Consider the following 15,005-nt stretch of genomic DNA (forward strand, 5'->3'; position numbering starts at 1 on the left):
GCAGACACCGCCACCATATTTGCGTGCATACACCGCGGATCCGATGATCCCACCAGCATCCTAATGTCGCGGTGGGTGTTTGCAATGTCCGCGGCGGTGAATCCGCATCCTCTGGGCCAGCGGTGGGTTCCACCGGCCCGGAGGATGCAGATTCACTGCCAACATAATCGACCCCTATATGTCTGTCAAGCAATATTTCGTGGAGCATTAGATTCCACTTATTGATTTTAATCGCAAATTCTCCATGAATTACAACTTAACAGATGAGTGTGAGGACAGGAGATGAGTAGCTGCTGCTTCCTCAAGCAACTGCATAACAAGTGAAGAATCTGCATGGCTTAAGTAGTAGAGTCATGTTTAAGATCGCCGTGGGTCATTGAGGTTTCTAAAATCTCTCAAGAGTTTATACCAATAATGTTTATACCTCCTACTGCATTATCCACCAAACCGTCCACAAATACAGCGTATCCCAACCTATACAGTCCACAACGATGGTACCCACCTCACCACATACACATTTAAAACAGTGCTGACACAGGTTTCCACTGCACTGTTTGGAGGGATCCAGAAAGCCTCCTGAACCTGATGGCCTTCTGATGCATGGAGGCACAGGAATCACATCAAGAGATATGTCAGTTGTAAGGCAGATGTCATGTAGGTCGAAAAGAAACATGCTTTGTGACAACATCAAAAGTGCTTAAACCCAGACACCTTGGGGGATGACATTTGACCTAGTGGGCTGAACATGTACTGTTAACTTGAAGAATTCTGTAAAGAAAAGACAAAAAACACACTGAAGGATGCCTGGATGCCAAGCCTTAAGATGTAGAGAAACAGACATATAGGATGGTATCATTATATCAGCGGCAGCTAGACCTGTGATTTGAGTTGCATGGTGCTACCTGGCTGCAAAGGATTGCTACTGTTAGGAGAAAAAGTTCCAAATCTAATCTGCCAGCTGGGGATATACAGAAGGTCGGAAAAATCTGTGGGAAAAAGTATTCCTCACTAGCTCTTCAATACACTTTATCATGGATCCGGTCTGAATCCAAGCTTGTGTGTGGAATTTAGGAACTGCAGCAATCTTTCATTTGCAGAGTTATACTTCTGTTTCCCAGAAGTCTCTTGAGGTCTTACAGAATGGTGTACTCACAAGGTTTTGTAGAAATTCTACATACAGAAAATATGTTGGTCTTCAATTCTTGAAAAATAAAATCTGCTCTTCGACTCGGAAATTGGAAAATAAATTTGCATCTACCAACAACTTTTTTATATCAAATTTTATTGAAGATTTACGGTAAGGCACAATTTTGCAGGACTGAAATAATTTACAGACAGTGTCGGAGGAACTGACAATAAATGGCCTAACTGCGTGGCATAGCAGTGATAGTCCGCAATGATTACACTTATTGAGGGTTTTAGGGCAAGACACAGTTTCACAAAACTGAAGTCATTTACAGACAATGACATAGGACCGAACAGCAGAATGGCCTAACCGCAGGGAATTACATTGACAGTCTGTAGTGATTACACCATTTGCCCCATATACAGCCGTGTTTCTGAGGACAGCCGCGGGTTGCATACACTGGCTTTTGCTGATGCGCACACCAGTCCACCCCCCCCCCCACCCCCATCCCCATGCCAGCACTTATTAGTCGGTGGAGCTCGATGCTTCCAGGTGCAGGCTACATCCCTCTTGGCAACCTGACATGCCACTCCCAGGAAGGCCCTCTCAGCCCGCGGGCCCCCAAAGTCATTCACCAGTCCTAACAGTACTGTATGGGAGGTGGGGGTAAACTCCACTTTGCATTCTAAAACAGAAGAAAGCTCATGGCCTATCTCCTCTCAATAGGGCCTCAGGGCTGGACAATCCCCTACCATGTGGAAAAAATCTCCTGCTGGAAGCACACACCTCGGGCAGGCGGCTGAGGTGTCAGGGAAAAGGAGTTGCAAATGCTAAGGGGTGAGGTAGGTGGAGTGTAAATAACTAAATTGGATCATCCGTGCCTCCCTCCATTCATCTTAATCTAGATCTCCTATCCACGCCTCCCATCGCTGCTTAGCCATCAGAGGCGTGGATGAGCAGCGAACAATAGATCCTGGAGACGGCTCCCTTACCCAGAAGCCCAAAGAAAATCTTCACCTTGAGTGGACTGTATTCAGGCAATGCCTCATCCGGGAGAGCATGAGCCTGTAGGGCATGGTGCCGTTGGCGATACTGGTAAAACTGGGAATTGGCAAGGGAGCACCTAGACCTCAAGTCCAGAAACACCACAAGGTGACCCTCCCTGGTGACATCTCCCAGATAAGAGATCCAAATCAAATCCCAGGGCAAAGCCCTCCAGAATTGAGAGCTGGCACAGCCATATTCCTAGCCACAATGGAGTCAACTCAGTGAGCCGACGGTTCCAGCTGATGAGCCGAAGGGCTGCCCTCCAGCAGGTAAGAGACACCAGTGTACAAGAGGGCAGTGTAGTGGGCAGACAAGCCCCATATATGAGTTCGAGCAGTCCGTCCAGGCTCAGCAAGTGGATCTCCAGGCGATATAACAGGTCGGCCCACCCACCTGTGAACCATTCATTGGTCTGTGCTAAGTGGGCAGCAGGGTAATAAAGATATATGATGAGTAGCCCAGACCACCATTGAAGGGAGATTTGCACAGTGTCTGGAAAGTCACCATGTGTCTGCCATACAAAGGTGGTGATCTTGGCATTCAGAGAGGAAAACCATTTACAGGGATAGGGTGGAGGTAATTACCCAGGGTATATAAGTAGTGTGGCAGGCCCACCACACCTCACAGTATTCAATGGAAGGGCCGCATTGGATACAGTGTGCCAAAGGTTCTATCACCAGGGGGAATAGCAGTGGAGAGAGCCGGCAGCCCTGGTGTGTGCTGCGTCTAATCGGAATTAGGGAACCAAGGATCCCGTTTAACCGGACCGGAGCCACTGGGGTGCTGCAGAGAAGACGCACCATGCAACGGAACACCATTCCCAGCACACTCCGCTGGAGGACCCTATCCAGAATGTCCCTCAACACAGTGTTGAAGGCCTTAGTAAAGTCAACTAACAGGAAGGCAAGGGAGACCTCAGTGTTCAGTGACTGAGAAAGCACAGCGTGAACCCTCCTGATACAGTGACATTTGCTATGGCCTGGCATATATCCACATTGGTCTGGGTGGATCAAACTCAGAACAGCCCGCACCAAGGGGCGTCATCAGGAATTTCATTTAGATCTTGATATTGATTTTAATGAAGGAAATCAGGCGGTAGGACGAACACTGATTACGGGGAGGGCCTTCTTAGGTAAGAGAACAATTGTGGCACCATCTAAATCGGGTGGAAAAGACCCACGCCGTACTGCCGCCGTATAGAGGTTCAAGAGGTGGGGGCACAGGATATCCGTACAGGCCGGCTGTCTCCCCAATTTGAAGCGTCGTCACTGCTGCCTGCACCTCCTCAAGCTGCAGGTCCTGGTCCCGTTTCCTGGGCCAGGGTGCACGTTATTGATGGCAGTGATGTTCCAGTCAGAAGTGGGTTCTCCACCTCAGCAGGTGGCAGTGAGTGCCGTGAATACAAACCCAATAGAAATGCACAAGGGTCTGGGCTATAGTTGATGATTCCTCCTGAAGGTGCTGTAAGGAGTCCCGAATCTCCGGTACCAATCTGTCTGAGATACCGAGTGTTGCAAGCTAGTACAGTCGTTTGCCTGATTTGTCACCAGATGCATATACATTCTGGGCCCAATTCACAGAACTAACTTAAGGCAAAATCCTAAACTTACTACCATTTTGGTAGTCACAGAAGGCACGTACTCATTTTGGTATTCACAGAAGTTAGGAGTCCTAACTTTAGGACTCCTAAATGCCTTCTGTGAATACTGAAAGTCTTAAAGTTAGGATTTTTCTCAGTTTAGAAGTAGTAAAGGTAGGAGTCCTAACTTTACTACTCCTAAACTGAGAAAAATCCGAACTTTAAGACTTTCGGTATTCACAGAAGACATTTAGGAGTCCTAACTTCTGTGAATACCAAAATTAGTAAGGGCCTTCTGTGAATACCAAAATGGTAGTAAGTTTAGGATTTTGTCTTAAGTTAGTTCTGTGAATCGGGCCACTTGTGTGGAGGCCAGCCAGCACTGCTTAGCCTCTTTAAGAGATTCTTGTTGAAGTTCCGTGTGGGCTACAGTCAGGAAGTGTTGAACATCATCATTATCATGGCAACCCGAAACTGCCTCCAGGGGTAGTATGTGTTCTTCGAGCTCGGTCAACCACAGTAGCCGCTGGGCCTCCGCCGACGTACCCCTTAAGGTGACCACACAACGAGGGCTTACTGGACGCCCACAGCGTCGCTGCCAATTTGACTGACCCTATATTAAGCTTAAAAAAGCCTGTAATTTGTTTTGTATGCGTACCACATTGTTGGTGTTCTGCAAATGCCAGGAACTGAATCTCCAGGCCAGGTGCAGGGCTGTCCATTAGAGTCCCCAAGACAATAGAAGCAGAGCGTGGTTAGAAATGCTGCGTGGGAGAATATGCCTAGATTGAACCTAGAGAAGGTCCACCGCCGGCATCCTCAGTAGGTCAATGCGATAGTCCATGCCGTTCACTGCTGAGTGGTGAATGTATGCGCACAGAGTAAGATGCCAAGAACGCCATGTGTCACTGAGGCCAAACGAGTCGGCCCGAGAAGAGAGGCAGGTAGACCGGGTGCGCCTTCCAGAGGTGAAAAAGTCAAGATCAGGACCTGGGACCGTGTTCAAGTCGCCCCGACCACTGTAACCACCTGAGGTAGATTCAAGAACAAGGACCGCAGCCTTTGGAGAGAGGGGCTGCAGCAGGGGTGGGGGGGACGTAGCGCGACAAAATTGTATTGTCTAGCATCCATACAGCTTTCAACACTCACGCAGTACCCCTGTGAATCCATGTGCTGCCCCGTCACAGCCAGGGGGAGGGACCCCTCTTGCGGCACAAATAAAACCAGAGTGGTAGAACTAATAAAACCAGAGTGGTAGAACTAACAAAAACAGAGTGGTAGAACCTTGTATCTGAAGTGGCCTAAGAACACACATCGCGTACCCATTGAGTCTCCTGTAGGAGAACGAACGCCGGTCTGTGACGCCTAATATACTGCAAGACTGCTGAGCGCTTGATCCGGTCCAGCAGGCTATTGACGTTGCAGGAAAGGGCCGTTAGTTTAGGGGGGACCATGATGTGTGGGGAATAGCGATTGTTCCTGCCGGAGGGAAGGATCTACTGTGGTAATCTTGAGGGCATGTAGTAAGAAGCCATATGGGACTGAAAATTATAATGAACGTGTCTGCCGATGACAATCTGTAAATGAAAAGCAAACTGAGAACAGTTACCTGGCCAGAGTGCCCAATAGAAACACCCCCCAACCCAAAAACTTCACCCCGGGAACCATCTGTTACCCAAAATAACTACCCACAACAGGCAAACGGGGGGGGGGGGGACGGGACATCTGTGCCTATTAGGCGTCCATGCCAAAATGCTACGACAGCAAGTGCAATCCACATGGAATCCACAACAAAAAAAGCGGAGCACCGTGAGTCACTGGTGAACTCAGTGAACTGCCAGTTCAATAGGGAAAAGACAGACCCGGCCGCCACCACACCCAGCCCTGCTCATATGATTGAGCAACCATAGAAGCAGGGCGAAATTGATGTGGGGTCCTGAGAGTCAAGGAGATGCAGAAGACTCAGAAGAGGTGTCAGGATCTGCCTCGCCAGATTGAAAGATCATGGGCAGAGTAGACAGGTCATCGCTCATCTTCAGGGAAGGTGGGGGCAAAACAATCTCTCCCAGAGCCGAGCTCGAGCCTTCAACATCCACTCCCAGCACAACGCGGGACCTCCGGGAGCAGGAGCAGCCACCCTTCTGCCGTCAGTGGGGCAGCTCTTGAGACCACTCCGGCAGACCATCATCTCGGGGCAGTTCAGGGGACAGCGTCACAGCAGCCGCTGCTCTGTCGCCTATTCCCAGGCCTGGTCCGGAGTATCGAAGAAGAGAGTCTTGGATTGGAAGATGACCTTGAGGAGAGCTGGGAAGAACAGCATGTAATACAAGTTTAGAGCACAGAGTTTTTGTTTCACCTCAACAAATGAACGCCATTGTTGCTGCACCACCGTAGTGTAATCAGCAAAGATAGGCACTTTGGAGGTGGAGAACTGCAACTCCAGTCGAGCGAGCCTCCTGTAGGATCACGTCCCAATCTTTAAAGTTCCAAAAACGCAGGATCACAGGCTGGGTGGAGGCTCCAGGCGGGGGCCTTGGCACCAACGAGCGGTCTGCTCTCTCTATGGCAAAGAAGGTGCCCTTAGGGACCCATTCTCAAAACCAGTCCTATGGTACCCCTATTGTTCCAAGGACTCCAGGAAAACCAATGCGCCAGTGGTTGTTACGCCATGACCGGTTTTCGGCATCTTATGCTCCGTTCATAAGCGTTGAGACTGAAGCAGACAGTTTAGACATCTGGCTCTTAAGGGAGGCAATCTCATCTTCTGCAGTGGACACCCGCATCTCAACTTCAGAGGTTCTGTCCACCACATTGCATAGGTCTTGGCGCAGCAGGGAGAGATCTACTCGGAGGCTATCAACCTAGTTTTCAACTGTGTCCCTAGAATCTTGTATGGGCTTAAGAATTACCTCCAGGTCCGCTGACCCCAGCTGTCCCAAATCGGGCATTCTGGTTGCCGCCCCCTCTGCGTCTTGCCGGGATTCCGATGGTGGGACCGTGTATTGGTCTATTCTGGTCTGCGCCGGGGTTGGCGGAGGAACCTTGCAAGGGCCCATCCTCCTGGGGCCAGGACTCCACCGGACCCCCCAGAGGAAGAAGTGGGAAAGTGACTAGTTCCCTCCTGAGGCCTTCAAGCAGGGCAAGTCCACTAGGGACGAAGGGACAGAGCCATGGCAGGGGAGTCCACAGGTGAGTCCCCAAAGAAAAAGATTCCAGTGTCTGGAGAGATGCACCGCATCTCGCCCTCCAAGGTGAGCCCCCCATCAGTCTGTACACTGCACTGCCTCCCCACTCCTGGCAACGGGGGGGGGGAGATGGCCCAGGTCCCAGCAGCAAAGGTCCCCCCTCGGGGCACCTTGCTCGGTATCCCACATGCACCCGGGGAGGGTCAATGAAACGCCATCTCCAAGGGAACCCCCGAGGCCCAACAAACCGTAATGAACTCACCCCTGCAGCCACCACTGCAGCCCTGGAGTTAATGTGGCCCCTTCAGTTCCTCTAGGTCCCAGGGCCGTCACCAGGGTCCAACCCTGGGCCTCACCAGAGCAGCTGGCACCTCCCCCCAGCCTCCAGGTTTATAGGCAGTTCATGTGCTTTGGCTCTATACCACAGCCCCAGCCCCTGGGTCCCTTTCACAAAAGCGGTACCGCGATGGACAATGAGTCACTCACGGCTCTCCACACTGCCTCACTGCACAGTGGGCTGCAGTCAGGGCTATGCCACGACAGGACCACTGCCGGGTCAAAAAACATAAGCCAATGCCCCAGGTACCAGATGTGGCAGCTGGACTTCACAAGGCCACCAGCACTTCATCAGCAGTGGAAGCACCCCCTGGGCCAGCAGAGATCCACCGAGCAGCACCAATGCACTGTCCGCCACAAGGCCCCGGACAGCCCGCCTTGCCGCAGCGCTCCACAGCTGCACGGCCCACCCACTGATACAGTAGGAAAGACAGAGTCCTCTGTCTAGGTTCCCCTCCTCTGCTCTGTGTTCTCGGCTACTCGACAACCCCGGGGGGCATGGCACACCACATAGGCCAGCAGATAGCATCAGCAGTGGCCCACAGCTCTGTTTGCGGCCCTGTAGGCCAGGTCGGAGATAACCTGATGCGGGAAGCCCCACACTGCAGGGAGCGGATGGGTGGTGCAGCTGGGCACTGCTGACAACCCTGGCACCCCATGGCTCTAATAGGTGCTGTTGTCAGATAGAATTGAAGATGATTTCTCTGGGTGACGGGAGCAAGTTCATAGCATCTTGGCTGGCTTGGCCACACCCCCATCTATCCAACAACTTATGATTGACAGTCTAGCACCTTAGTTTATCTTGTCTTTAATCACTATTCTTTAGTAATATCAAATAGTTTGCAGTGTCTACAGTGTGTTATTAGACATTCCTCCATAAAAAATTCGAAATAAAGACTACTTACGAAACCTTTTCAATCAAATTATATAAACCCTCGTTCCAATTTTGGAAATATCGCTACACCAACGAACTACCACTCCTATCAATAGTTGACTTTATGATGGTCTTGGGGCTTGTACAGGACTCCATTGCATTTTGAATAGGTTCACATAGAAATATTAAACTTAATTGATCTAGCGATTGGGCCGGAGTCCTATTTTTATCCCCTCCCAATAACTATATGGATCAGAAAAGATGCCAATTCAATTTAAAATTTGGGCAGTTATAGGTATCATATGATTTGCTGTCCCTCTAGCTTACCTCAAATACTTTTAAGTGTACCAGATACAACTGAAAATATTTTCTAACTAACCACCATCGAAATTACATGCAAAATCAATTATTCAAGATTACTAAACAGCGTATTTACTGGTGACCCAGATGCAACTCTACCACTGCAAATCATATGTATCCTGATATATTGTAACACAAATGTGACAGAAGTTTTTCTCCTTTATATGAAATAATGAAACTAAATGGCAGCTTTGTTTTGTCGTTATTGGAACTCCACTGGTCTAGTCTAAACATTTCAGAATCATGGAATAATAGTTTTAAGAATTATGATTGCTAGATAGTGGAAATCACATGCTATGTTTCAGCCTTACGTTACTTGACAAATAAAACTTGCTCTTCAAGAAATAATTAGATAATAGCGGGGCGTGGCTACGCGGCATGCACTATGGCCGCCGTCTAGCAGAGCTCCGGAGACCCTAGCTGCCCCTTGACATCTGCAACATACATCCGCATCTAGAATTCAGCGGACAACGCACCGGGAGGCACCCAGACTGCGACGCCCTTCGAGCGGCCCCTCTAGCCCCCTCCTGGACCGAGATAGGGCAGCCGCCGCAGCTGGGCCGGCTGAAGATCCAGGCCAGGAGCTCTATTGACGCAGTACACCGGCTGCGTGTAGGTCTCAGTGGCTGAACTTCAGGCTGCATCCGAGGCCGCAGTTGGCTTCCCAACCCTTTCTCCCCCCCCTTGAAGCATTGCCACACTGTAACTCGGCGGCTTGGCTTGCACGACTGCCTTGGGAGGTGAGACCCCCGGGGGGAGGGGGAGAAGGCCGGACACATGAAGGAAGATCTTGCGAGCTGAAGACACTGAATCGGCGCGAGCCCGGCCTGGGCTGCACGGGGCTTGTGACTCCAGGTGGAGGGGAGTGCCACTGACCCGGGTCCCATGAACAACAGGGCCACCACACTGACCAGGCGACACCGCGCACTGCAGGGGAGGGACACAAGTAGTGGTGACGGTGGTGCAGATTGCTACAAGGTGCGCCTGGAGCGAAAGTTGCCACGAGGTGCTGGAGGAGGGGTGCATTTCCTAATCAACCAGGGATATCGCTGACTGGCTGATAGATGTGAAGGCACTACTGAGTGAGGACAGCTTGGGCCTTTCTAAAGTGACGGTGAGTGTGTGGCATCGGACCCTCGCCCCCACAGACTGGGTACATACAGGCTGTACCGAGGTGTGGTCCGGGCCTGGCGTAGTGGCTCCCACGCTGCGCAGGGCAGCAAAATCGCAGCTGGTCTCTGCCATGGCGACGGCGCAAAATCTCAAGGCCTCACAGGCAAACAAACTTGATAAATAAGCCTTCACCAGGGACAGCCCAAAAGACAACCCCCCTCCCAAAACAAAGCGTCTGGCGACCAAGGAAGCTCAGATAAAGACCCTACGCTCAAGAACGTAATGGCGGCGATAGCGGACATCAAGTCCTCCCTGGAAAACAAAATGGACGCCATCTCCATCGCGGTCAACCTCATCCGTGCTGATCTCAACAAAAACAGCGAGAAACTGAAACAAGTCGAACTCAAGACCAACAGCCTGGTGTAAGACACTTCCCAAATACAAACTGATTAGGGAATTACAGGCATTCAGGAAACTCGCAGAGGCCAAAATGGACGATTACGAAGGGCGTCTACGTCGCAATAACGTCCGTATCTTAGGGGTTCTGGAAAAGGCCGAAGGGGAATCAGCTGACTTGTTTGTGGAGGACTTAATTCTCCAGCACCTCCAACCTAAGGGCCATGGTAAATTCATTGTGGTGGAACGAGCACACAGGGTTTCCGGTGGTCGTCCGAAGCCTGGGCCCCCCCCCCCCCCACATCCGATCCTGGCCAGAATCCTTAATTATAGAGACCGCGACCCCATACTTCAGAGCGCCAGAACAGGGGCCTCTCTGCATTTTGAAAACGCAGAATTTCCTTTTTCCCCGATTTCAATCAGCTGGTCCAGAAACAACGGAGATCATTCATGGGGATCAAGCAGCAGCTTCGTGACAAAGGCCTCAAATACGCCATGCTCTACCCCGCAAGACTACGGGTGGAAGCAGATGGAAGGGCCTGGTTCTTTGATCTTCCTGAGGTGGCGGCGCCCTGGCTGGAGTCCCGAAAGTCATGACCTGGACAACAGAGGTGCTGTGAGTTAATAGACTGAAACTGTAAGACATACTTCGGAGCTGCTTGGTAACTGGAATGACCCCTGGCGAGATTGGATGAGGGTGGGCTAATTCTATGGGGCTGCACCAGGTATTTGATGTGGTAATCTGAGACCGAGGGACATCTCGCAACCCCGCTCAATTTTCCACGTCATAGACACTTCTCCCTCCTTATCCCTGCAGATGTTGGTTAACATGTGTTATTGACTCGAAACAATATGACCATTCGTTGAACTTTGCATCCGGGACGGGTGGGGGGTGAGGTGGCTGTGAATGTCCGTGGCCTGTAGTACAAGCGGCATCCTCTCGGAATTCAGTATATTGCTTATGGGGTGGTTCGGGAATCCAGGGTCCACCGTTCCCCAATTTACTTCTTTTAGTAGTAGACGTTGGGCGACAGGCACTCTGCCAGTAAGCAATGGGCGGTTTTAGGTCCATTGGGCAGGGCAGTGGGGAGGGGGAGGGGAGGGGCACTATTTGGGGGGGGGGGGAATTGAGTTTGTTTCAATTTGTTTTGTTTTTCATCGACAAAATTGCAACGGACGCAGCAGTAGACTAATATACTTTCAATATTGCAATGCACACACAGTGGGAGAAAAGTATTCAAATATTGAGCTGGAATGTCTATGGGATTGGGGATAAAATTAAGCATAGTGTTGTCCTCCAATATGTTAGAAAGCATGCACCTGACGTGGTACTCCTCCAAGAGACACACCTTATGGGTTATTCTTGTAGGGCAATGAATAGGGGAAGATACAAACTGATTCCACATGCGGGGTTCACGACGGGATCTAAGGGAGTGGGCATCATGGTGAGGAACTCATTCCCCCTTAGTATTGACTCTACTTGGTCTGATGACAGGAGTCCCTATGTGGGCTTTACCGGGTCTTGGGAGGGCCGCATCATTATGTGCTGTCAGTGTATGTACCCCCAGGTCTCCAGACCACCACGTATCAGGATATCCGAACCACTCTTCTTTCCTTGCCACTGGAATTGTTAGTGCTGGGGGGGGGGGGGGACTTCAATTCCGTTGGCTCGGGCGAGCTGGACCATAGTCCCCCGCGAATTGGGGCTGGCGGCGCGTTGGCTCCCTGATTTCCTGGAGGGTCAGTCAGTCAGTCAATTCCTTTATTTTCGATAAATTAATATCATATAAAGACGAAAACACAGGCATATAAACATACAAACAATTACAACAAATTTGAGTTAAAAATATACAATCAATTACAGTGAGTATGAATTAAATTAAAAAATTTCATAAAAATAGAGCAATGTTTTTCTTAAAATACATTTTATGTCATATAAAAAAGGAGAGTATACATAAACATAGAGTCTATTTATCACAGATATTCAAGAGCGGTGGAAATGTGACATTCCTTCTACTTATTCGATTAGCCGAAATTAAAAAGCTGGCAACATAAAACATTATTTTAGGTGAGCCAAGTTGTTTTAGGTACACTAGTGCCGGTCTGACTTGCACAAATCCTGCCTCTCTGAGAATTGGCAATAAATATTTCCTCCTGCACTCATTAAAATGTTCACAAAACATCATGAAATGTGAGGTATTTTGTGATGAGAAATTGTCACATGAGCAAGGGGCTGCTTGTTCTGGGGAACACCATTTTTGATATACACCCAGTGTATAATGAATTAAGTTAAACCGAAATCTGGTCAACAGAAACCGATGGTATGGTTTATTTACTGTGACCAGGTATGGTTCTGGTCCTATGCAGGTGACCAGTGCATAGTTTTCTCTTACCCTGGGTTTTCCCATCTCTATTTCCTCCCACTCTAAGGAAAACAGCTCCAAAAGGGCTTTTTTTGTTGAGATGATATCTTTATTGGTTATTGTTTCCGGAGAAGTAAATAAACCAATGCGCCCAATTCTCTGAAACCCAGCTCTTATGTATGCCAGCCAGGGAATTTTGTATGCATTGTCCAATATCTGGCAGTCCTTGATTATTGAATGGTTTTGGGGAATCTCATCATTCACCCATATTTTTAACCAATAGATCAAGGGTGCGATTTTGATCCGATCAGAAATATACCCAAGTCCCAGTTCTGTATGGGTTGAAAAAGTAGGGGTTGATTGAGGAACTGAGAGTACACTTCTTAAAAACTTGTTCTCTACTAATTGTAGTTTCTCTTCGCTAGTATAACCCCATATTTCACACCCATGGGTTGCCACCGACAGGCACTTAGATTCATAAACTTTCAAGATTGCCTTAATTGGTTTGGCTCCCAGTTTTTTGCTGAAACCCATGAGCCTTGAGACTGTTCTCGTCAATGCCACCGAGCGGCTATGATTTTGTGCCCGCCAGGTACCGTTCTGATTGAAAACCACCCCCAGGTAGGGAAATGTGGGGACCCTGCAAACCATTTCACTGTTGCAGAAGAAGGTTTTTGCTTTATTCTTTGATTTGCTTCTTCCTATAATGAGTACCTGAGATTTCATTGCGTTTACCTTTAAGTCCAGGTTCTGCATGAAGGAACCAAAAGCATTCAGCAGTCTTTGTAGGCCTACCCCGGTTTGCGATAGGAGGACCGCGTCGTCCGCGTATAGTAGAACTGGTAAAACCATTTCCCCCACACGCGGGCTATCTGCGAGTACCTCCCCTAGGGTTTGTTCTAGGGCGTTTATATAAAGTGTGAACAACAAGGGTGCCATAATGCACCCCTGCCTAACGCCCCTGTCTGATTTGAACTGCTTGGTGCATCTTCCATCTGGGTTTACTCTAATTTTAGCCGTAAGGTTTGTGTGCAAATCTGCTATTAAGTGGACTAAGGGTGCATCTACCCCCATATCAAGCAAGATGTTCCAGAGTTTGGATCTGTTTACAAAGTCAAATGCAGAGGAGAGCTCCATGAACCCCATGTACATGGATCCCCCCTGGCCACGGTATACTTGTTGATTAAAAGGTGTAAATTCAAACATTGATCTATAGTACTATGTTTTGATTTCAAACCGTACTGAGTTTTGGACAGGACACCTCTATCAGCTAGACTATCGTTCAATCTATGCAACAGAACCCCACCCAGAATTTTAACAGAGGAGTCGATCAGTGAAATGGGTCTGTAGCAAGTAGGGTCCTGTCTAGAACCCTTCTTAAAAATTGGCACAATTATTGATGTGGCCCATGTACCAGGGATACTATCCTGCCCTATTGAGTTAAAAACATTTGTTAGAACTTTTGCCCACAGCTTGGGTGCGGCTCTAAACAGGTCAGCAGGGACCCCATCCGGGCCAGGGGCCTTATTTTTGGTCATTTCCCCTATAGACCTTTCAATTTCTGCAGTCTCAAACCTTAGGCGATGTACGGCACAGTCTGCAGCATGGTTCATAATGTAATCTCCACTTTGAGGAAGACTGTATATTTGCTCAAAGTGGGCGATCCAGGCCTCATCAGTGATGTTACAATCTAACACAGTATTAACATTATTTTCAAACAGTGGCTGATTTATTACTTCCCAAAATCTGGAGCTGTTTTTCAAAACTTCAGTTGACAACAAATCAGTCCAAGCCTCATCCCGTAATTCCCTTTTACGGACAAATACAGCTTGTTTGTAGGCAGCTCTATTTTGGGCTACCAATCCCCTGTCCCGTGGAGTTGTCTTCAGGGATTTAAGGAGTGCAGTATGAGCCGAGGAACAATTTTTGTCAAACCATCTATGCTCCATTTGGAATTTGTGTTTATCCTTAACTGTCTGCTTTTGATTTATGTGTGCACAAATAACGTCAAATGCATGTATTATGATTGGGCCTAATCCCATGTCATCTAAGCAGGTGGTTATCTCGGCCCCTGTATTCGATAGGATTTCTGATGTAAAAACCTCAGGAACCACTTTTCCCCATTTTAATTTCCTCCGTTGGTATAACCTCTCTTACTATCCTTTGGGGGTCAGATCTTAAAGACAATGCGCCCACTGCTGCTAATTCAATTATCACGGGGTTATGGTCGCTAAAGGTAGAGACCTCTGTGAAATACCTAAAAACTGACCCTAACATAAAAGAAGTTAAAAAGATATAATCAATGACTGTGCCCGTGTCTCCATCCCTTCCTTTAAATGTGGGGATCCTTTGTCCCTCCTCACCACACCCTGATTCGTATAGGTTCCGGTTTGCTAGGAAATGTTCTAGGTCCTCCCCTTGTTTGGTATGTTCGAAGTGAGAGTGTGCTGAAAACTGTGGTCCTTCATACGTCTTACTCCCACATTTGTTTTCGCACGGGTGTGTGTTTAGATCCCCCATTAGGATTACTTCAAAGGAAGTTGACCTACTGCTATATAATGATAGTAGCTCCTCTAACGTATCGAGGTTTTTTATCTGTGTCTTGGGAATTATAAAAGTTTAAAAT

This window comes from Lissotriton helveticus, chromosome 8, assembly GCF_964261635.1.
Source record: "Lissotriton helveticus chromosome 8, aLisHel1.1, whole genome shotgun sequence".
In the NCBI taxonomy this organism is placed as follows: domain Eukaryota; kingdom Metazoa; phylum Chordata; class Amphibia; order Caudata; family Salamandridae; genus Lissotriton; species Lissotriton helveticus.